Below are 25,147 nucleotides of genomic sequence, written 5' to 3'. Positions count from 1 at the left end.
AAAATATTGATTCAGTGGTGAAATTGGCATGTATAAATATAATAAACTTGACTCCTTATAGTGCTGTTTTGGAGTAATTTCCTTTGTGTGCATGTGTGTGCTTGCGCTGCGGACTGCGCTGCGTTCCTGTTTCTATTTCCTATCTCTCTGCTGTGGGGCAGCGGAGCACTCTGCCCTATCGTTGCTAGGGGAACAACGTGAGCGTGATTTGCGTAAGCAGGGAAACCTCCCGCAAATTATGTTGGGCGGAGGGGCAGAAATGTTTCCGCCCCTACGAATTCTGCCTAGCAACAGGTGATAAACGTAACCGTTAATCGGTTGATGTACGTCTATCGCTAATGCTAGAGTGAGAGCACCTATTATCTTTTACAGTCAAGAAAACGTAAATAGATTTGAACTATATATGAAATAGGCGAAATATCGGTAACAACCTGTACCTAGTTATGTAGGAAAAAATGTCCTTGTTATACTACAGTGGTTATTTTTTCAGTACTTTCGCAATTTTTTTCTGTGCCAGCAAATAAGTCAGAGGTGGTCCAGCGCTAGCTATGGGGACGTGTATCGACTACCCCATATAAATGAATGGAACTTGACATAAATTTGCTAATACTGTATAAGTGTCCTATCTTGCGTATTTGAGGTTAATATGAGCACGGGTGGTAACTATCAGCACATCTAGGAATCCGTGCATATTCACTGTTGTAACCCAAGTCGCAGGACGCAAAATAGCGGTTAGGAAAGCAGTTTGAAATTATGAAGCAACCTCTGCGCCATTGCATTTAATGGGTCGCGATGAGATAATTCCAAGCGTGTTGCTTATCTTAAAGTTGTAAATAAGGCTGTATTAATATAATTAAATGTATATGTATGAAGTTGGTTTTTTACATTTAGACAGTTTATTATGTGTATTTTTACAGGACTTACATTTTAATAGTTAACGATGTCCAGTTCTCCCCCCCCTCCCCCCCCCCCCCCCCGGTTGGTCGATAATAAGTTCTCTTAATATCAGCACTCTAGGTAGATAAACTTTTCAATTTCAAGTCAAGTGTGATTTTATTTAAATTTCTGAACTTTCTTAAGTTCAAGTTTGAACGAGTCTTTATTTTATTAATCAGTTTGTAAATCTTTCTGCTCCCTGGCACTTAACGTAGACTAATTGGCTACCTTTATTTTTTGTGATGGTGACGTTATACAAAACTACCCCACCAGAAATACTATGCTAAAATCACCACTGCAACTAGCTAGCTAACATTGGCGTTAGCTGGCATAATGATAGGTAACGTTACAAATATAAGATTACCGTTACCGTTCATTCCAACCGCTGTGAGTCACTGACTTTAGCTGACGTTGTCATAAAAGTTTTCCCAACCGTGAAAACATAGACATATATACATAGACGCCGCATTGGCCTTTGGATCGTACGTCAACGTCGCCACCATATTGGACCAGGCAAGACTGGGCTGATAACTGTCACGTGCGTGGGGGGTTAGGACCCAAACGCAGAGTGAGGGGAAAAAAACTCAAAACTCCAAACGGTAATTGAAACAAAAACAAAACAGGAACTAAAGCAGGGAACAAAAGGCCTCGCAAGGCAACTCTCAAAAAAACACAAAGAAAAACCAAAAATCCAAAAGCACGTAAAAATGGAACGTGGGCAGAAACACACGGGGAGCTATTCTCAGGAGGAAACACGCAGGGCAGAAACATGGGCAGAAGCACACACAATCAAACAACCAAGGATCCAGCACCTGAGTCAAGGAAGAAGGGAACTTAAATAGACCAGACGCTGACGAGACACAGGAGGGCACCATGAACAATCAGGCCACAGAGAGGGAAGGGAAAACGAGACAACCCAAAAACAATAATAGAATAATTGAAAGCAATAATACAATTAAACAGGGGGAGCAGGACACAAAACAGAAGTGCCGCCATCTGGCAGCCCAACAAGGAAAGACAGAGACGGAAACACAGAACCATGACAGTACCCCCCCCCCCCCCAAGGGACGGCTCCTGACGTCCCAGAAGGCCGGCCTGGGGAGGGAGTGAAACAGAGGGTGGGAGCTGGAGACAGGACAGAACTCGGGACTGGAGCACACTGGAGACAGGACTCGGGACGGGGAACAGGACTCAGATGGGGAACAGGACTCAGACTGGACTCGGACGGGGAACAGGACTCAGACTGGACTCGGACGGGGAACAGGACTCAGACTGGACTAACACACAGACACGGAGCGGACTCACAACACTACATGAAACTGGACATGGACACTACACTGGACTGGAACGAGACGAGGCAGACACACCAGACTGGACTGGGACGAGGCAGACACACCGGACTGGACTGGGACGCAACAGAAACACCAGACTGGACTGAGACTGACAAAGAAACGGACTGACACAGACCCAGGAACAACACCGGGAGACCTACAAGGACAGACAAAGGGACAAGCAGGCGGGGAGGCACACGGCAAGACCGACTGACACACTAAGGGACAGACAGAGAGGGAAGGAGAGGGGTGAACTCAAAGACTGACACACAACCTGACAAACGGGCAGACAGGACAAAAAACAGGTAGACTGACACCGACAGACAGGCAGACAGGCGAGAGAACAGATTGGCCGACGGGCCGACGGCCTAGGGGGCAGACAAACAGGCCAACATACTGGCCGACAAACACATGGGCAAACAGGTAGACAGGCAAGCGGGCAGACAGATAGACAAGGGGGCAGGTGAACAGACAGACCCACGGTGGGGAACGTGGATAGGGCGAGGTCTCTAGGCACTGGGTAGGGGCAGCGACGGCTTGGACACACTAGGGGGCGCGAGAACACTAGGTGGAGCACGGCCACTAGGGGGTGTGGGAACACTAGGGGGAGCCCTGCTGCATTCTGCGGCGATAAAGATTCTAAGATAACTCGGCAATTTCTCTGGTTTAACGGGTTATTACCAAGCCTGAAACGGTGTGATGGTATTAGTAAACGGCTACACGTGTCATCTAGCTTGCGAGTAGTTGGCTATTTCCCTGAATATGAATGAAATGTTTTTAGCAGAAAATAACAATTATAAATGCGATTTTATCCACGGAAACGGCTATACAAAAATGCTGGCTAGCTAGCTGCCTAATCACTAAACTAATTGCCACCAAGTGAGCTGGTAACTTAAAATAAACACGCAAAACGTGCAAACTCAACTGTAAAACTATATAAGACTACTAATATAACTTATAAGAATCAGAGAAAAGAAGAAACAAGAAAGAAAAAAGGTTTTTTTTAAAAGAAAGAAATTTTAAAAGAAATCAACAGTTTTAATTGGATTGCTGATAGCAGCTACTACAGGTTTTGCAGTTCACTTAACCATGTCTGTACCGCATGTGTGAAGAAGTGGCGTGGTTTGGCGATAATGTAAAGGAGCAGCACTGACTAAGCACACCCACACCTTCAAAATGGCCAATAGGAAAGCAGTGCATTTTTCATGACCAATGACAAAATTACAGAAAACTATGGACGCTAAAAAACAGCTATAACGGTGATTTTTTTCAGTTTTCATTGGATGGGCAGATGATTCCTCTGGGTGGGCAAGGCTTATCTCTGGGTGGGCAATGCCCACCCCAGCCCACCCGTAGACACGCCCCTGGTCGCTAGGATCACCACCCTTATATCGGTAGCACATGCACAGCTTTCCATACTTTAGGGATAACACCAGAGAGAATAGTGAGATTAAAAATATGAGTTAAGGGCAATCAGAGGAGTATAAAGCCTAATAAAATATGGGTCAAGTTGATCTTCTCCAGTGGACGTTTTTTGTATCAGGAGAGCACTAAGTACCTCACACAAAGTGAATGGAGAAAAAGAAAAATGGGCAACTCTGTCCCTGGTAACAGCAATATTAGGAGCAGTATTTGGAGAATCATGGGTTCCTTTGGATGTAGGCTCAGACAAATCTGAAGTGTCAACATTAATTCTGGATTCTCTCTCAAAAAGATGGCCCACAGCAACAAAATGCTGGTTGTGCCAGAGCGCTCAGGACCTCAGATTGGGGCAAAGGCAACGACCCTAAGCACATGCAGGAGCGGCTTCGGGACAAGTCTGTGAATGTTCTTGAGTGGCCCAGCCAGAGCCCACACTTGAACCCGATCGAACATTTCTGAAGAGATGCATCCCTGAAAATAGCTGTGCAGCAACACTCCCCATCCAACCTGACAGAGCTTGAGAGGATCTGCAGAGAAGAATGGGAGAAATACCCCAAATACAGGTGTGCCAAACTTGTAGCGTCACACCCAAAAGACTCAAGGCTGTAATCTCTATCATAGGTGCCTCAACAAAGTACTGAGTAAAGCGTCTGAATACTTATGTAAATGTCATATTTCAGTTTTTTATTTTTAATAAATTTGCAATAATTTCAAAAAACCTGTTTTTGCTTTGTCATTATGGGGTATTTGTGTGCAGATTGATGTGAATAAAAATGAATTTAATCAATTTTATAATAAGGCAGTAACGTAACATAAATGTGGAAAAAGTTAAGGGGTCTGAATACTTTCCGAAGGCACTGTACCTCAGAATGGTGATTACACTCACCATAACAAATGGGAAAGTTCAAAATGTATTTGTTCCACTTCACGTTCAGTAAATTTATTTATGCAGTTTATTTAATAGGGACAATGCAGGATCATCACTTCGGTTTTCGCAATTGAGTAAGCTACTGAGAAAATTTTCATCTGTAATCCCTTGGCAGGTTAAAACAGAAACAATTAGCTGAAGTTACCATCTACCAGCTAGCTAATTTCAATAGACAGATCAATGACTAGTAGCCAACCAACAAGATGCCAACATTAATTCAGAGGAGTGAGCCAATAAACATGTTGACAAATGTGAACTTGCATGAGAAAGAATTGAAATGAAAAGCATTAGCATTGCCTCATTAACATTACCTGTGCTGTTTCCAGTTTTCTTCACTTTAGTTGTGCAGCTTTAGCTCATCCTAAAAAAGTAATAAGAAGCCATTTGAATTAACGTGAGGGTGGTCAGTGAACAACCTGACACTGCCTCCTAGCCTTTTTGGCTGGACCGCAACAGGGGGCCAGCCCTACAAACGCAAATGTCTGTGACTGACTGAGTGACTGAGTGACTGAGTTATGAAGTTACACCATTCCATTGGACCATTGGAGAGGTCCAGCCATATACTAGGTTTTGACCTGGTCTTGTTTCATCTCGCACACAAATCTGCTTCTGTGCCAGCTTAACCTTGGCAAATAGAGGCTTGAATGAACACAGTTGTGAATTAGCCCTGAATCGCCACTTGCCAGATTGGATTTACTTGTAAAAAAAAAAAAACACACACACCTGATTTTAACTGAGTCATAACTTTGGTCTTTTCACTCAGAAAAGTAACTGCAACAGCTTTGGAACTGACAGGGTCACCTCACATCGTTAAGCATCAGTCTGATGTTAAGTGGATATAATACACTAAAAAATAGAAATAAAAAAGTCATTTTTTGTACCACTGCATGTCTACCCACTGGAGCCAAGGTAAACGAACAAGAGAATAAGAATCATTAGAACTGTGCCTCTTTTGATGGAGACAGAGGTAAGTTAATTCAGACTGGGTTAAGACCCCTCAGTGAACCCCAAACAGCTGCAGACCAAGTTTGACTGAGTGAGTGAGAAATCACATTCCAGATATGATTTTTATTATGTGTAACCTGCAAAAGCCAAACAAATATACCGTCAATAATTTACGTAGAAAATTTTATTAGTGGGCGGAGGTGTGGACAGGGGCAAATGAGGGGTAGGCACAGGGGGTGAGGGTGTATGCACTGGTGACAACAAACATTTTTTTTAAATTCATTGTGGTAATTAAAGAGCGCACTGTACACAAGTAGTCTCGTCCTGAATCAGCAGTGACACCAGCTCTTTGGCGAGCATACTGCTTAGTGAAAAGATGGGTAAAATTAAGAAATTATGGTAAATCTAGGTACTTGCACAACTGTGTGTACGCTCTGTGTACTGGCTGCTGAAGAACTATGGCTGCCTCCAAAGGACCGGATGTTTGGCTCTAATGAAGCCTTACTTTTATCAGCAGCACTGCTGCTACACAGCAAGTATCTCACTATCGCTACTACTTTCGTCCATTTTCGCTATATTGGTCTAGATATTTTTCAGATGAATATGGCAACCAGCAAGGAATTTAAAACATAACATGTTGTGGTCCAGTGAACACCATAACCAGACATGACATCCGAGCACGGAGCTACAGATTATTCTCATAGATACCTATAATTCGATGCTAAAGTAAAGTGAGCTTTTGTTTCATATATGCATTTTCATTTTGAACTGCATTTGCATTGTGGTAAACCAGAGGGGGGTTGGCAATTATTGGGCATTGCTTGAAATAAATAACCAAATACAAAAAAATCTTTTCAGACCGAGGCAAATCCATTTGCGCAGTCCGTCCAAATAAAGTCAATGTATGGAGAACACTGACACAAATAATTTGGCCTCAGGCCAGTGAGATGTAGCTGCAGTGACATAGAGTACATTAGGACTTCTCTCTCTCATGACATCTGTTGGAAGATGGAATGGAAGTGGTAAAAAGAAGAACCGCTTCAATATTAGTCTCTTCCGGGTATCTTTATGTGATGTGATTCAGAAAGACAGGATATACTGGGAGTCAAAATTTAGGTTAATTGGAGGCAGTAAATTTTATATGTTTTTTTAAAATCAACCATTTGTGGTAATTTGGAAGAATAATGAGCCTTTTGGTAAAAAAAAGAGAAAAAAATCACAGATTCAAATTGTGTGTGCGTGTGTTTGTAAGGGAGGGTGACACAGCTAGTTACCCCCATCCCCACCCATATGATTATCTCTGTTTTGACATGTCAAGCACTGCACCATAGCCACAGCCACAGACAGCTGGATCATGTTGGTACCGTCTCCCATATCCACTGTCACTATGAATGGGTGTTTCAGACCTGCCAACCTTAGGATAATATTTTGAGTACCACAACAGTCAGTGTAATGCTTAGTTCACATGCTTTCGCACCACTTCGCTTTGCACGCACACACGCACACACAAGCCTTTCTTCATAATTCTAGTTTTGACTGTTGAAGTGATCAGGCATAATTGTAGAATTTGACCTGATTCTAAAATATCACTTGCACTGCACTGGGCTATATTATGATATACTTGCAAGTCAAAAGTTTGAGTACACCTGCTTAAAACAATTTTTTCATGATTAATATTTCATTATATGATACGTGTGCTTATACAAACTGATAACCATAAGTGAATCGCATTCAATTATTTCATAAAAATTGAAATAATTTATTTTGTATATTGTAACATATGTTGTAATTTTCAAGTATTTACAGAAACTTATGTTGCGATGTACAACAGTCAATTATGAATAAAACCAAGTGTCTGTTCATGATTTCCATTTTTATTTAATAATAATTGAATCAGCTTATATAGGCACACATCATATAGGCCTAATGAAAAAAAAAAGTATTCAATTGAAAAATTATCTAATAATGTAGGCTTTCGTAACTAAAGGTTTAGCTAAATTATTACCTGAAGCTCCTTGGTGGCTAATGTCAAAATCATTATTGCACAATGTGCAAAATGCATGGTGCGGAAGTTTTGAGGGGCGGAGTCACGGCCATTGCTCCTGATATTTTGCGAGGAACCTCTGGGGGGCATGGACTCGCTTCTTTTTAGTAGGTCTGCTGCTCTCAATTATATATATAATATGTAAAATAATAATAATATTAAAATAATAATGATAAATGTAACAATATATAACAATAACAGCATTGACAGCAACAGAAGTAAATCAATAAATATGTACAATGGTCTCTCTCTCTCCTTGTTAGTATCCTCGTCATCTGGCGTCATGATTATTTTCTAACTGCAAGGCTGGTCGGGTGACTGGCTGCAATAATAGGAATTATTTGCTACGTTAGCAGTCTATAGTCAAACACCTTTGCAATGGTCACTTTGCTCAAACAGAGCGTGTGCGATTCAAAGTTTGAACAGAGTCTCCGTAGCATTTGAGTTACTGCAGCTAAATTACTCAATCACTTATTCACACGTCTCGTAACGAGGCTAAATCATATGCAAGCTACTACTACGGCTAAATATATACACAAATTTATCTCATTAGGATATACCCCTTGAAATGCATCATCTCGTAAAGTTGTTGAACATGTTTTAACGTTTTATATGTTAACATTACGGTCACATTTTTGTGCTTGATTATTACTCCCCACTTCCCATTTTACCTCAGCAATGCAGCGTTACGCCTCGGTGGATAATAAAGTACCGCTGCGTATCAGGGGATGTTGAGTGGGTCGGGGAGGGGTTATAGAACCACAAGCACGAGGTCGTAGCATCTGGTTCAATCCGAGGGATGTAGTTTAAATACCGAATAAATGTACGGTATTGTTTTGTATTAATTGATTGTTTTCCGTAATGAAATTACAATTTATTTATTTTTTTAATTTATTTTGTTTTGCGTAGTTTGAGCTGGCATTTCGTACTTGCGTATTTTGACCAAGAATTGCGTAGTTGGTACACAAAATGCGTGCAGGTTGCCAGGTCTGGGTGTTTTTTGGAGTCCACCTCCACATTCTGCAGAACACCTATCTATCCCTATCCCAGCCTATCCAAGCATGCTGTGTGCAAGAGGCAAGAATACACCCCGGACAGGTCACCAATCCATCACAGGGCCAATATATCACTCACTCACACATCCATACCTACAGGTAATTTAGGGGTCATTCCAATTGCTTTTTTTTAACTAAATGCATCCTTTCCTCGCTCCTTAGCTCCACCCAATGGAGGATGAAAAGAAGAGATGCAATGATCAGATACTAGGATGGAGGAATCAATGCAGCATGTAGTAGGCAAATGAGAAGTCCTTGCTCAGTCAAGCCTCAGGTTGAAGTGACGTCAATTACAGACTTGGCATATACACTTACCAGCAATTTTATTAGGTACACCTGTTCAACAGCAAACTGCACCCGTTAACGCAAATATCTAATCAGCTAATCGTGTGGCAACAACTCAGTGCATGTAGACATGGTCAAGACGATCTGCTGTTCAAACTAAGCATCAGAATGGGGAAGAAAGGTGATTTAAGTGACTTTGAATGTGGCATGGTTGTTGGTGCCAGACGGGCTGGTTTGAGTATTTCAGAAACTGCTGATCTACTGGGATTTTCACGCACAACCATCTCTAGGGTTTACAGAGAATGGTCCGAAAAAAGAGAAAATATCCAGTGAGCAGAAGTTCTCTGGGCGAAAATGCCTTGTTGATGGCAGAGGTCAGAGGAGAATGGCCAGACTGGTTCGAGCTGATAGAAAGGCAACAGTAACTCAAATAACCACTCGTTACAGCCGAGGTATGCAGAAGAGTGTATATCCAACACACCAGGATATTCTCATAGCAGTTTTTCGGATCTTTTACTGGTTACTGAAAGTTTTTTTCACTTTTTGTTTGAATAACTAGTTTCTCATGTTTGTCAGGGTAGTTTATAAGTTTGCTGAGTTTTATCACTTAAGCACTTTACAGTCTGCCTCTCTTAGGACTACGCTTCCATCCTCTAGGCAGGTGACGTTGAAGCAACAATTTTCTTTTGCTGGGAGCAAAGCTGAGACACCATTCTGATTTATCTAGCTAAGAGTTACTTTACAAACCAAAGTTATTACTATCCTACCTTTTGTTTGTCAGATAGGCCTACTTTTACATTAAGTTAAAAATTAGCAGGTTAAAGACAGGCGGCACTATCAATTGGTTCTTTACAAGAAAAAGTAGGCCTGAGAGGTGACCGTGCAAAATGAATCAGCTGGATGTATTAACGTTAACCTCAGCACTCAGCAACCAGGAGAAGGCAGGAGAGAAGATGTCAATGCCAGTGAACAGCGGGTCAGTAACATTACTTCTTGGCCAGCAAAGAAAAAGCAGAAAACAGGAGCAAGGCCATACAGTCCTGTATGTAAAAAGGCTGCTGAAAAGCCAAAACAAATTCCTCTTAGTGACAATGCCATGTCATGGCACATTGGGGATATTGTCCAGAATTTGGAAGAGCACCTCATATAAATGGACATTATCCATTTATACAGCGTGACATTTTACTGAAGCAATGCAGGTCATGTACCTTTGCTCAAGGGTATGGCAGGGCCCCATTTGAACCTGCATCCTCCTTTTCCAGTTTCCGAACAATTACACTACCAGGGTTTTCCTGCATTGAAATGTATTCGGTGGGCTGCCTAAGCTGTCTATAGGACAAATCCCCCCCCTAAAACAATTAGAAATGTTTTAGTTTACATGTTAAAGTTTAAATTAACAACGGTACAATACACTTGATTGCATAAAAGAATGAGACAGAGTCCGCCGATGACATGATTTTCAACAGAAATCGGCTACCATTGTAAATTTTTGCGGTCTTTATAGGGTTCATTTAGGCCACACCTGCCAACTTAATGTATGTAAACATGCAATCTTTTTACAATGGAATGAATGGGAAATGGTTCAGCATTTGGCAACTCTGTTAACATACCCGAATTATGTGATCATCCGTTATGCAATTAAGTGGAATAATGTGCAATTAAGTTTGACTGTATTATCATTAACCTACACTGTTTTTGCTTACCTGTGCAGATTTAACTGAGAAATAAAAATCTTAATATTGTTTAAGGCACAAGTAACAGCACTGACAAAAATGATGGCACAAGCATTCTTTGAGAATGTATGAAAATAAAGTAATAAAGTACAGTAAGCTGGCAAATGTGGATTCATAAAGTAATATGGGTAATTGATATTGTACCCTACGTTTTCAGTGACAAAACAAATGTATTTCAAGACATATTGCAATTTCAAATATCATTATTCCTGTAGAATGACCACCTTACAATGTGTAAATCCTTCAGTATAGGCTATATCCCCTTCCCCCCCAATTTGGGCACAATATGTAACCCTTCAATAAATATTTAATTAAATTGTTCCAATTTTTTATTTTTGTCACACGTTTAATTTTTTCTCAATGCATTGCGGTGCTGTCTTGAAGACCAGAACTTTACATTCCAAATGTAGCCAAATATAGGGAGACAAAGCATCGAGTTGATGAACGCAGTAAAGCCGGACTGTAAGTAAGCCCTATTTTGAGCTAGAAAAAACCCTGACTACACTGGATCTAAGCTCCACCCATTGTAGGAACACTGACCAACAGTATAGCATGAAGGAGCCACTCGCTTACCTTGCTGGTGGCCGTGGCAGAGGAGCCAGGCAGCACAGGCATGTTGGTCACCTGCACGGACAGGTACTTGTTGTGGATGAGAGGCCACGCCCCCTCCACCTTGCAGGTCTGGAAGTCGTCGGTGAAGGTGCGGAGGTGCGGGTCTCCAAAGAAGCCGCAGTGGGTATAGTTTGGGGGCATGGAGTGACGTGTGAATCCACGTTCGTAGTGGCAGATCTCAGGGCCATTCGAGCGATCCTGGCTGTCGAGGCCAGGCTGGGGTGGGGTCTGGGGGCGAGGCTGGGAGGTGGGGCCCTCATGGGAGCAGTTGTGCTGGCCCATCAGGTCCTCGATGCCGTGCTGGGCAGAATGGTAGGCCAGGTCACCTCTGCAGGCCCGGGCTGTACGGTGAATGCAGGCGTTGTAGGCTCGCAGTGCAGGACAGAACTCCTCCTCGGGATCCAGGCTGGAAGTGGCGGCCCATAACTCGGAGTTACACCTGAGGATCTTACACTGCAGTGCCACTATGTGGGAAAAACACAAACACACTCAGCCTTTAAACTAGGCATAAATACACACACCTTTTCATCTAACAACACAAATGAACACTCACACACTCATGCACACGTCTCAGCATCCCACAATGCAGATAAACACATACCTGAGAACCTTACACTGCATTGTTACTGAGCACTACACCACATGGTACCAAAGCAATACAGCCAGATAGCCACCAATTAGGTCAGTTCAGACTGTCCTCGCACAGGAAAGGTCAAATCCACTATTAAATCCACTACTATATACAGTGAGCTCCATAATGTTTGGGACAAACACTCCACAATATTAGATTTGCAATCAAAGAATTCACATGGTTGAAAGTGCATTCTCAGCTTTTATTAAATGGTTTCAACATTTTGAAATTACAGCACTTTTTACACACAGTCCTTACATTTCAGGGCACCATAATGTTTAGGAAATATTAATGTTATTTAAATGAAAGTAGTCATTTTTAGTACTGTTGCATATCCTTTGCATGCAATGACTGCTTGAAGTCTGTGACCCAGAGATGGCACCAGGTGCTGAGTATCATCTCTGGTGATGCTGTGCCAGGCCTGTACTGTAGCCACTCAGATCCTGCTTGTTTCGGAGGCTAGTTGCCTCTGTAGTTCTGTTGGTGAACGTTTCTGTGGACAGAAGTCACTGTCACATTCACACCTGTTTCCTGAAGAGTGTTTCTGATCTGCCGAACAGATCAGGGTTTTTTTTCTTCATTATGGCGAGAATTCTTCAATCCTCAGCTGTAGAGGTCTTTCTTGATCTACCAAGCCCTTTGTGATGACTGAACTCACCAGTGCTTTCTTTCTTCTTAATGATGTTTCAAACAGTTGATTTTAGCAAGCCTTGACTTTTAGCTTCCTTGGCTTTCATTGGCACATCTATGGTCCTTATGTTGAAAACGCCAATAATGGACTCCAAAGGCAATAAATAGCGTTGAATCAAGACTAGACGCTGAAAGCTCTCTTATACCTGCACTAAGGAAGCAATTGAACACACCTGACTAATCAGAAATCTCTGCGAAGCCATTTGTCCCAAACATTATGGTGCCTTGAAATGGAGGGACCATTTACAAAAAGTACTGTCATTTCTAAATTTTATTAAAATACCAATTAATAAAAGCTGAGAATCTGCACTTTAACCACATGCAACTTGTTTTATTGAAAATCTAAAATTGTGGAGAACAGAGCCAAATCAAGAAAAAAATGTTTTTGTCCAAAACATTATGAAGCTCACTTTATTTGTCTTCCCTAATCCTTAATGCTCTTTGTTTCCACTCTACTGAAGTTAATTGCATCGGAAGCTGGCTTACAGATTCAAGATATATTCAGTCAGGTTATTTTGAATTCCCTTGATTACGACATCTGGGCATTGTGCGAGGCACCATCCTAAGAAGAATTTAAGCACAAAACAGAACCTTGCGTTCAAGAGGCTGAAATGAGTTCCTGTAAGCTCCTATAATTTTTCATTGACTGTAGACAAATTGAGCAATTATTTCAGTTAAATAATTACACAGCTATTGTCAGTGGAATTTAGACCACAATTCCTTGTGGCCTGTGAGGATGAGAGTTAATTAGTATAAAAGCATAATTCACTGAAACCCACTGTTTCGGGACATTTTGTGTCAGGAGAGGGCTGTTTCAGTCCGGCACAGAACACACATCATTTATCATTTATTCAAGGGATTTAAACACACACACAAAGACAATTCACCAAAAAGCAAACATACATATTACCAAAAATACACTTACTATAAGTAGCCACACAGACCTCAGCAAGAATGTTAAATTTCAGAATCTTCCAGATACAATCTCCAAATTCTTATTTTTTAAATCCACCACACTTAGGACCTTTAACCCTTGTGCAATAATGGTAAGTATTACCACCATCCTTATGGAATCATTACCTCCTGACTGGGGAAAAAGAACCTAGTGGAAGAAATCCAACATTGAATTGGATATTTGGATGAGTCATCTTCAAACCAATTTAAAATACACAGAACGCCTTCTCACCCACATGTACAAGTATGTTCATATGCACACATGCATAAATGCATGCATGTGCATATCCATGTCCACACACACACACACACACACACACACACTTTATTTACTGAGATATTTACTAAGCGTTTTCTTGCCCTTATGTGTGATAATTTATATTATCACACATAAGGGCAAGAAAACGCTTAGTAAATATCTCAGTAAATAAACGCTTAGTAAATAACAGCCATGCAATAATATCATTTTCTCCTTTGCAAAAGAAAGGACCGATCTGAACAACTTTATATGGTTGCCAAGTGGTGTGAAAGAACTCTCCTCAAAAGGGTAGAAAAAACTCATTTAAGGAAAAGAAAAGGGGTGGAGGAGAGAGAAACAGAGTACGTCCATGAAAGTGTAAGCAGGTGTGCATTTGTACGCATGCTTGTGTGTGTGTGTGTATAAACGACTGACTGAATGAGTCAGAGAGAGAAGGCTTATGAAAGCAGGAGTTTGTATATGCAAGAGTGAATGCTTAAAGGCTGCTTCATACTTTCCGCGTTCCGTCTTCCGCGTCCGCGGACAGCTGCGGACTTGTACCGGTCGTGCGGACGCGCATACGGGTCCATTCATACTACAATTGAGGGTCCGCATCGGTCTGGCGTTCCACGCATGCGCACTTCCCGATCTACACTCCATTCCAGTTCCATTACCTCAGAGTGAATGCGTAAGTGAATGCAATGATAAGAAAATTTTGGTTACGCAAACGTATAAAACGCTATTCCAAAACCAAAATTAGACATGCTATACATCGTTAGAAAGCTTATACTCTCACCTAGACTGAACCAAAAAGGATGACAACGCTGTAAACCACAGGTGTGGTATTACGCACAGCTATTTTGGAAGGTACCCAGGCATCACAAATGCACGTTTATTTCACAAACGGATTGTCCAAGACAATATATGACCACTCAGTCTCAAAAGGGACATCTCTATGTGTAAAACAAATGGGAAGGTTGTATATTTATTCAATATTTAGTCCCAGATTTTGACTGTAGAATGACATGGTATCATTTTTTAAAACTTTGTCTTGTTTATTTCGTCATTCATTTCACTGCTGTATTAGCATATCTTAGGGCTATTGTCGGGTTTATCTTGTTGCTATGACGGAGTACGATTTTTGAGTGGTGAAAGAATATTTTTATGAATGCCCATATAGACAATATAAATGTGGGTAATGGCGGATCTCCTTGCAGAACTCTCTTCAAAACAAGCATCCATTAAATTTTGTTATCTGGAGCATGCGCAGTTGGCGCGCTTGCTATGCGTACAGTCCGCGCGGTCACAAATTTTGCGACCCTCCGGACATGGGCGGATGATGACATTTACGTCATGCGGACCAAAGCGGACCCTCGCGGACACGCGGACGCGGAAAGTATGAAGCAGCCTTAAGTGAGCTTGAAGCTTTGTGTGCCTGCAAGTGTGTAAGAGTACAATCAAGAATGAGGTTTACGTGTGCATGTGTTGTCTATTATGTTGTTACTGTTTGTAATTTTACTAAAGTTATTTACATTTTTAATTGTGGTTTTCAGTTTTCTGTTAGCTAACATTTATTTTTCTAGTGGGAGGTCTTTGTGCAAGACCTTTTTTGCCTCTCCTGCCCATTTCTCTTTCCTTCTGTATATTTTTGTAACTTGTTTTGATTGTGCAAATAAATAAAGTATCTGAATCCGAATAGTGTATTCGGGAAAGCATGAATAATGCGATGGAAACAGATATTTCTTCTACCCGAAGTTGCTCGTTCGGATTCGAAAAAAAAAAAAAAGTTCTCATAGCCTCTATCTAACGTTACACGGGCAGAGAGAGAGAGATGGGGGGGGGAGGGGGGGGGGCACCAGTTACACACACCAACAAACTTTGAGCCACTGCGCTGCAAAACGTTTAATAAATAGCCTAAGTTCTATGCGTCAGCCATTATGTTTCTTCAAATCGATTCATATCATTGTGGATGGCCACTAGATAAAAATACTGCGGTCAAGCCAGCCGCCACTTCGGAAATCACAGTCAAGCCAGCCGCCACGCTATTTCCTCCTGCGCGTACACTTGCGTTATTACGGTAATGAACTAAATAATCCGTCGACAAAACACGGTTTGCCGTCGCTTGCATTTAATTGATAATACTAATAAAGTCTAATAATACTAGGGTTTCATTCAGAAAGTGAAATGAAAAAACACACTATTTATCGTTCTAAACGCCAAATAAATTTCACTGGCTCACCAAGGAGGTTATGACTCGGGAGAATTAACTGTGGAATTTGAATAAGATGTATTTCAAAGCAATGCTACCCAATATTTCCTCAATTCTTTCAAATCACTTGGCCCTGTGTTTTGTAATCTTACCATTTTACAATGTCATGCAAACTTTGTGTCAGATCAAAGTGTCAAATATTTCGAATTGCCTCATGGAACACATCGAAATTCATGTAGAAAACTGCTGGTGAGTAACTACAGGAAGCATATTTCTCCAGAAAACATATGTTTATACTTGCTTCTGTACTGAATTTGAGTAAATGTACAAGTGATTGTATATTTGCTACGTACAATAAATACTGCATGTAAAATACATATTGTACATACATACAGAGAACTTCTATATCCCCATGGGGACATTTCCCTCGCAGCATGTTACATTCACATTTACGAACAGACATTTATACCAAGAAACGTACAATCATTCACGCAACAGAAAGGCTGGGCAGCGAAATACATACATACCAATACAAATTGGACATATAGACGCCTATTCAATCAATCTTGACTGTGAGAAAGCCATCCACACATATGTCTGGCCTGTCCATGTACTGCATGCTTATACACACAGGGCCAAGTGACTTGAAAGAGTTGAGGAAATATTGGGTAGCATTGCTTTGGAATATATCTTATTTAATTTCAGTTCGGCAAGATAGCCTATATTGTTTGTAGTACCGTAACATGGCGTCATTTTGATATCAATACTTTAATGGCAGGCCTGGATTTTGGAAGTCTGAATGAATGAGTTATAGATGGTGTATGTCTTGTATGTGTGAGTAACTTGGCATTTGTACATTGAAAACGTGTTTTTTATGAGATATACATACACAGGAGGAGAGGAGGAAAGTCTCTAAATGATGCTCAATAGTTAACTCTTGGTCATTTAGGTCTCTAATCTCAAACTTAGTTACAATGGAGCATAATTGTTTTTATAATTCTGTTTTTAATAATTGTCCTGAACATTTATTATTTACAGCATTTATTTTATATGTAGTATTACTGTTACTACTGTTACGTTATTATTTTTTATTATTATTTTATGATTATTTTTATTTCTTTATTTTTGTTGTTTTAATTGTATTTTGTATTCTCCACAACATTGTAAATGAGGGCTTGTTTTCTCAATGTGTCTTCCAAGAATTCAATAAAATGTTGATTTGATTTGAAAATGAAGTATAATTTCCCTTTGAGACCAACAACGCAGTAGATGACCCCAGCATAAAGGGATTAGGCTGAGTTTCAGCTGCCATACATTGAGGGAGAGGAGAAGGCTGCAGGCTCTTTTACTGCCCCTCAAGGTACCGCACTGAGAGGAGGGTTTCACAATTCCACCCACTTGGATTACAACCAGATGATATTTCCCTGATATCTGCCACAGTTGCTGCTGAAACAAAGTGCAACTTTCAGATGTTCCTTGAACAGACAATAAAAATCCCCAAAGTCCCAAAAGTAAATCCCTTTTTCCCACTCACTCACTCACTCACTCACTCACTCACTCACTCACTCACTCACTCACTCACTCACTCACTCACTCACTCACTCACTCACTCACTCACTCACTCACTCACTCACTCACTCACTCACTCACTCACTCACTCACTCACTCACGACCTGTAGGACGCATGCGCAGGTGGTGCTTCATTTAATAGAATTCATGCGTAGGTGCATCTCCCAAAATCACCACTTCGAACGGCATGACATATTTAAGCACAGCTTTATCGCCTAACATTACTTTAGCTAACCCTAACATGTTAGCGTTTCACCTACTTTAGTTAACATACTTAGCATGTACCACCGATACAAATGTATGGACACACAGAGGACAACAAATAATGTTACAGAGGTAAGGACATGCCATAGCTAGCTAGCTATATTGTTAGCCAAGTTTTACTCATGACACTTTGTACAGGTGCGCTGTGGGTCTGCATGGTTTCGTGCTTGTTAGTAAACTTTCTGCTCATTGGTCCTCACTTTCTCTTTAGCCGCGTTTCCACCAAAATTACCCGGAACTTTCAGTCCCAGGAACTACTTTACCAGGAACTAAAAGGTTCCTTCAGCCAATGGTTGTCTGCATTTCCACCGGGGTCTAAAGTCCCGCAAAGATTAGGCAAATTAGCCCACTGACGTATGAAAAAGCGACGTTGTCGTCGGTCCATCTGTCATATGATTTCTTCTGTAACCCCATACTACCGAAGTAGCCTACATTATTTTCTAATAACCGGGACAGCCCGGAGGGGTTTATTCCACTTATATACAACGGGTTACCAACAATGACTATATATGGTTACTTTTGTATTTATTGATTTTTATCGATTTAATCACCTGGAATTGAAATATTCTTCTGCAGCCGTTTGGGCATATTTTGCCGCTGTCAAGCAAAACTGTCGTTGGTAGTTGAACTTGGACCGTTATGCAACAAATAGGATATAACAGACCAATAGTCAGATTGTAACTGTTTTATATATCCTCTCAAACACATTCATTATGTTTTTATGCGAACATTCGCTTTCATGTCTTGACATCCGAAGCGACAGAATGCATTCACATTTCCAATATAGGCTAACTGGCAACAACAGCAGAAAACATGCACACGTTGTAAACAATTTGCTGTTTGATTACTTTCTCATCGTCAATTCCATATAGGCTAATCGCAAAATGACAAGAATAGAACGAAAACTCGGACTTGCGTGAAAATTTAAATTAGTAGTGGTACAGCCACCGTTTGTTTTCCTTCGAAGTTACTGCTAGCCGAGCAGCGAAGTGTGCCCTCCAGATGCGAACCATGCACCATAAATTAGTCCATAGTCTTCCTGGTCTTTTTGTGGAATTGAAGAATGGCAGAGTAAAATTACGGCAGTCTGAAAAAGCTAAAGGTACGATTACTAGAATTAACCTGTTATTTTACCCTGACAAAAAGTGCGGAAGGTGATTTCCAGTTTGCTTTTACTGTATCACCAATGTGAATTACGCAGAACTACCGCATACCTCACATAACTGTATCAAACGTTTTGAGTCAATTACAACGGGCTAAGAAAATCCGGAAAAAAATATTCAGCAACCGAATTAATCCGTTTGAATGTTTTAGTACGTAATATGCTGTCCCAGCACGAATGCTTAGCATTTTATAAAACGAATACTAAAGCAAGAAAAGAACAGAAGAGCACACGTTATAATTCCAAGACGTTGGCAGGCTATAACCAAAAGTAGGCTACTGCGCCGCATAACATACAAGTTTGATTTGAAGTTATTATGAAAATAAATTGGTTTGCGCCTGCATATTTTCAAACATGGCGCCTGAAAATAGACACACAAAAAATCCCGTGAGTACTCGACCAATCAGAAATGTTCAGCGCTGCAAGCTCCACCCAAAAGGTTCCTGTACTTTCGGAAAGTACTACCCCCCGAGCAGGAACCTTTTGGGGGGTAGTTCCTGCGGTGGAAACGCACTGAGTTCCTCAAAAGGTTCCTAGTTCCGGGGTAAAGTTCATGCGGTGGCTTTTGATGAAAACACTCTCAGAACCAATTGAGAAATATACACAAATCATTAAATGCAAGCGACGAACAGTCTCTTTACCCTGGCTGAATAATGATACTCGCCAGTTAATGAAAAAAAGAGATCTTGCACTGAAAAAGTCACTGTTCACCAAAACGAATACGGACTTCCTTACCTTTAAGGGACTGAGAAATATGGTAGTTAGGGAACTGTGCAAGGCAAAAACTACATACTTTACACAACTTTGCGAAATCTGAAGGAAATAGCACCTCTCTCTGGAAACACCCAAACAGTCTTACTAAACCTAAGCCCAGTCAATGAAAATCAATAATGGAGCTGTAAGTAAATGGAGTGATTAGCACTGACAGTACAGAAATTGCGAATTCATTTGATAATGGCTTAATTCAATTAGTGGAGCTTGCTAAAAAATTTGAACCAGTAAAATTACCACAGGTGACTATGACAGACTCATCGCAGTCTTTCTATATTAAGGAGGTTGATCAAGAGAAAGTAGGTAAAATCATCAATAAATTAAGTAATTCAAAGGCAAAGGATCTATTTGGGTTGAATACTGCTCTTATCAAAACACACAGCTCCACCCTGACCAAATGCATCTGATAAACCTCTTCATTAGAACTGGTGAATTCCCATAAAGTTGGAAAACAGCGATCATAATGCCAATTTTTAAGGCTGGAGCACCAGACCAAGTAGGTAACTATAGACCAATTTCTATTCTACCCGTTTTTCAAAGGTCCTGGAAAAAGTTATTGCAGAACAACTGGTTGACCACCTTGAAAGCAATGAACTTATTTATCCTAAACAATTCGGATTTAGGTCAGGATACTCAACGAAAGTGGCCAACTGCTACCTCACTGAAAACATCAAGAGCTCACTAGACAAGGGTAATGTAGTGGGAGCAGTGTTTTTAGACCATAAAAAGGCTTTTGACACTGTGAACCATGAAGTACTTCTGAACAAACTTAGCACCTTTAACTTTTCTGAGCAAGCAACCGGCTGGTTTACATCATACCTCGAATGTAGAGATCTTGGGGCCTCTGCTTTTCAGCTTATACATAAATGATTTACCAACATGCTGTAAAAGAGCTGGTTGTCAAATGTACGCTGATGACACAATCATTTATGTATCAGCTAAAACCCCTTGTGTAGCAGCAGAGACATAAACAAATGAAATGGAGGGTGTATCCCAGTGGCTCAAAAACAATCATCTAACCCTGAATCTTAAAAAGACTGTGTCAATGTGTTTTTCCATGAGAAGGAAAGCAAAAGATAAGCTCACAATTAAAATAGATCAAGAGGGAAATACAGGAAGTCAGTGATTTTAAATTTTTAGGTATCATTTTGGACTCCCAACTCAAATTTGAAAAACATGTTAAAAAGCTATGCAAGACCGTAAAGACAAATCTGAACTGTTTTAGAATGATAAGACATTACATACCTCTTAAGGCAGCCCATGCATGCCATGATATTTTCACAACTATCCTATTGTGTTACTGTATGGAGTCAGGCTTCACAGTCAACTGTCAAACCAATTACATCACTATACAAACAAGCACTGAAAATAATGGATCAAAAACAAATTAAATGGCACCACTGTATAATTCTGAAAAAGTACAAGTTTGTCAGTTATGACAGCTTAATCAAGTTTTCTTTTATCAAATTGATTTTTAAATGTCTGAACAATCTCACCCTAGCTGTACTTCGTTCATATGTGACAAAAACAAACACCAACAGAATCGCCACTAGGGGATCAGCAAATGGCAACTGCAGAGTGGCACTGTGCAAAACCACGTTCGGTCAGTCATCTTTTTCAGTAAAAGGGATACATTTTTGGAATGCCCTACCAACTGAAATAAAAACACAAACTGATCTGAAAACATTTAATGAAAAGGTGAAACACTGGCTGAAACAAAACCAAACCTGCAATCACTGATCACTGATCATGCACTTGTGCACGCACACATGCACATGGACATGATACACACAGATAGAGGAACAGACACACATAGACAAACATAGATACATACTCATAAAGACACACGGACACACGCACCTATAAACATATGCACATACACATAATTTCCATGAATTAGTGAACATACACACGTGCACACGTATGTGCACGCGTACGCACACACACACATACACATACGCAACACATGTAAAATGACTGTAATGTGATGCAATCATTGTATGATCATGTAAAGAATGTCACTACTTACTATGTGCTCACTTTAACTAATGTACTTTTGGTAATGATGATATGTAATGACCATTTTTAAGTAGAAAAGCCTAACCAGGGACAGGGGTTGCAAATTAGCCTTGGCTATAAATCCTATATACAACATCTGTTTCATGTTATTGTAACCTGTTACAATGTTTTATGCATTGTCCCTGACAAATATACTAATAAATAAAATAAATAAACACCTCCCACCTTCATCCCACCTACACAAAATTATGTCAGTTTCCACACAGAACTAATGTTTTTGACACTGACACATGCCGATTTCCAGGCTTTGGTTTCACTATGATCCTGTGTTTTAAGTAAGCATACCACCACAAAAGTACCACAGCCTAGTTTTTGACAGAACACTTTGATGATATCCACAATATGGCAAAATCCATATTGTGGCACTGCGTCATACTGATATTCATGTTAATAATGATACACCGCCCACCCTTACGCCGAACACTACGAAAAATATCTGTGGCTCTACACACGAAAGTCGGGAATCATTGCTGTCAACCATTGTCTGGGCTTAAGTAGTGGCAATTGATGTAGATTACTGGGGGGGGGGGGGGGGGGCAATGTGATAATTGATAGAAAACAAGGACCCATCAATCTCTTGCTGAGGGATAACTGAAAACTGACGGCAGTCGAGAAAACTACTCTAGATAAAATAGACAAATCTACTCATAAGTAGTCTAAATCTACCACAAATACTGACCACAATAACAAATACACAGATGGCTAAATTGGAAGCATACAGGATGGTAAAATAGGTCATATATTCTGTTTGTCAAGAATGTGGATATAATACCCCAAGCCCTGCATACGCTTCATTAACTTTATTTTAACAAAATACAGGTTTGCTTATCTGTTCTGTCACTGAATTCTTCCTTTCCACAAATGGTTTAGTTTCAGTGGCGAGATGTCAACACTTTCTGCAATTACAACCCCACTGAAAACACCACTGTAGTCAATTTAGTTTTTGTACAAACTAATGACACTCAGAGATGAGGAATTCTCTTACATCAGTCATTTAGATGGCAATGTTCAATTTCCTCAAATAGTATGCAGGGAAATCTTATGTAAACTTCTAAATTTGCACATAAACAACGTTTATCTCCGTACAAGTACACTAATTGCAGTGAAATCGACGTTGAATCGATTTCTAAACTGTTCAACAAACAACCTTCCTCGTGACAATAAGAACAATATCTCCAATGTGTTACTAAACAATTGTAAGGTGTTCAGTAACACACAGGTGACATTCATGCGTTTCGGCAGAGGAAAAAGTTAAACGCTACAAAATCCCTTCAGCTCAGTGAAATGAAGACGCATGCCCTTCCCCCGTCATAACTAAAAAGGCATTTATCATCCATCTGATAAACTGCCGTAAACTAATCTCCAGAATGAATAAATATCGGCTAACACGTACATTATCTTGTTTGCTTAACGTTTAGTGACATTAAAGACAACATATACTAAGATCTGGCAAACAACGAAACTTGAAGATAAAGTTTGGGTGGTGGGAAGTACCGAAATCCCGTCCTATAGATATATCGACGGGGAACCAAAGGAAACAACATCCCTTGTAATGGATGAATAAAAACCTAACATATTACACTTTTTAAAGGTCACGAGGAATAAATACGTGTGATGTATGGTACCACAGAGAAAAAATGTTTTTTGGCGTACGGTGCAGAGTCCAAGTGTCACACCAGAGCATCCAAATTGGAAACTCGCACACTTAATTTTGGTCCAAGAAAAAGTGCGCGCGCAGGTTTTTTTTCTGGATTTATGAGTATGGTGCCATGAAGTATTACGCAACTAAAACGTGTTCAGTGAGGTGAAACATGGTTTATGTGATAGGGTAGGGTATTTCACTTGGGAACGTGAAGTCAGATATCAAGTGTCCAATGCCCAGTGCCCACTGTTTAAAATACCCAAAACTATTTTTAATTGGGTAAAACACGAGTATGAATTAACGTGGCGCTGAACGTGTATCCCCTCCCCCAAAAGAAACAGAATGTGTTTAGGAAGAATGCATAAATTCAACTCTGCCAAACGCATTGTGAAAACTGCGTGGTTTAATTTAAAACAGATGAGGTAACTTGAACTCCAAAACGCACGTCCCTTTATCTTTTCTTGGATGTTAATCAAAGTTATTTGGAGGGACCTAGCAACTATGCAAGGTTCCACTTTTCAGTTTTCCGTTTATATGTCCTTACTACAAGTTGTCGTGATTTTTGCTAAACATATCGGTAGTTTATCATTGTGTAATTGAACTCTTCTCCAACGCAATGTAAATATTCATGTACCCTGGAGCATAGCCAAATGCGTCGCTATGGTATAGGCTATAGCCTATAGCAAAGGAACACTACAACATTTGCTAAAATACACAGATTAAGTCGAACCAAACAAGAAAACCACTAAAAATGAGTCACTTAAAACACAACACACACATACACACACATTAGATGCACGCAATTCCAAGTTAGTAGCCTCCTGCGACAGCCTACCTGCGCGACAATGGGGTTAAATTTAAGGAAATGTTCCAAAGATAAAACGCACATCGTGAATCGGAAGCGTGACTTAAAAATATATTGGAAACAACTGAGAATTCTAGAGTCTTACCTGTGGGGAAGAGACAGATAAGCAGCACAAGATCTTGCCGACTTTTTGCGCCGAAGATCTTCCTCCTTTCCCCATAACCATCCATCCAGCACGGGGTTGCACTTCCCTCCTCTCCCTGGTCAGGTCAATAAAAGAGTCGGAAAATAGAATTAGCCGACTAGATTGATTGTATCATTAGAAGCGGCAGTAAATCCGGCATAAAGAGCGCAAGAGGATAAGAGCAAGCAGAGCAGAGAAGTGAAACCATTCTTCCGATCGTAAATGGGTCGAACCCCAGCATTAGCTATTTCTTTTCATTTCCTCTCGCGTTCTAAACGTGAATTAGCAATGTTTCAGATTCCACCGCAAAACAGCCAGAAATGGCTATCGATCTCTCATTTCGGTGTGTGTGGGGGATGTCAAGGAGGTGCTGCCCACAATCCTTTTTTAACCAATGAGAAGCGGTGATTTTTGGCCTCAACCCCAAAAGAGTTTCAGATTACACCCCGACCTTGACGAAAGACTTCGACTCGTTGAAGTAGTGTTTGATGAACACTGAATCTTGTACATGTACTGGATTAATATAATTTATTCAGTATTTATTCATTATTGTGTTCCTTCTTTTTTTTTTTTACATTTCCACCTGAATCAAAATCTTTTCTGAAACGAAATGAATACTCCTTCCTTACAACAACTAATTGTAAAGCACTGCAGGGAT

The 25,147-nt window shown here is 40.5% G+C and overlaps 1 pseudogene; it reads right to left on the bottom strand.

Annotated features, from left to right (window-relative positions):
- The window catches only part of LOC118228214, a 44,938-nt pseudogene extending 20,108 nt beyond the window's left edge, over window positions 1-24,830 (bottom strand).
- Between the last annotated feature and the right edge of the window lie 317 nt (window positions 24,831-25,147).

This window comes from Anguilla anguilla, chromosome 5 (assembly GCF_013347855.1).
Source record: "Anguilla anguilla isolate fAngAng1 chromosome 5, fAngAng1.pri, whole genome shotgun sequence".
NCBI lineage: Eukaryota > Metazoa > Chordata > Actinopteri > Anguilliformes > Anguillidae > Anguilla > Anguilla anguilla.
The sequence above is the reverse complement of the archived record's forward strand: the minus strand, read 5'-3'. Positions and strand labels throughout refer to the sequence as shown.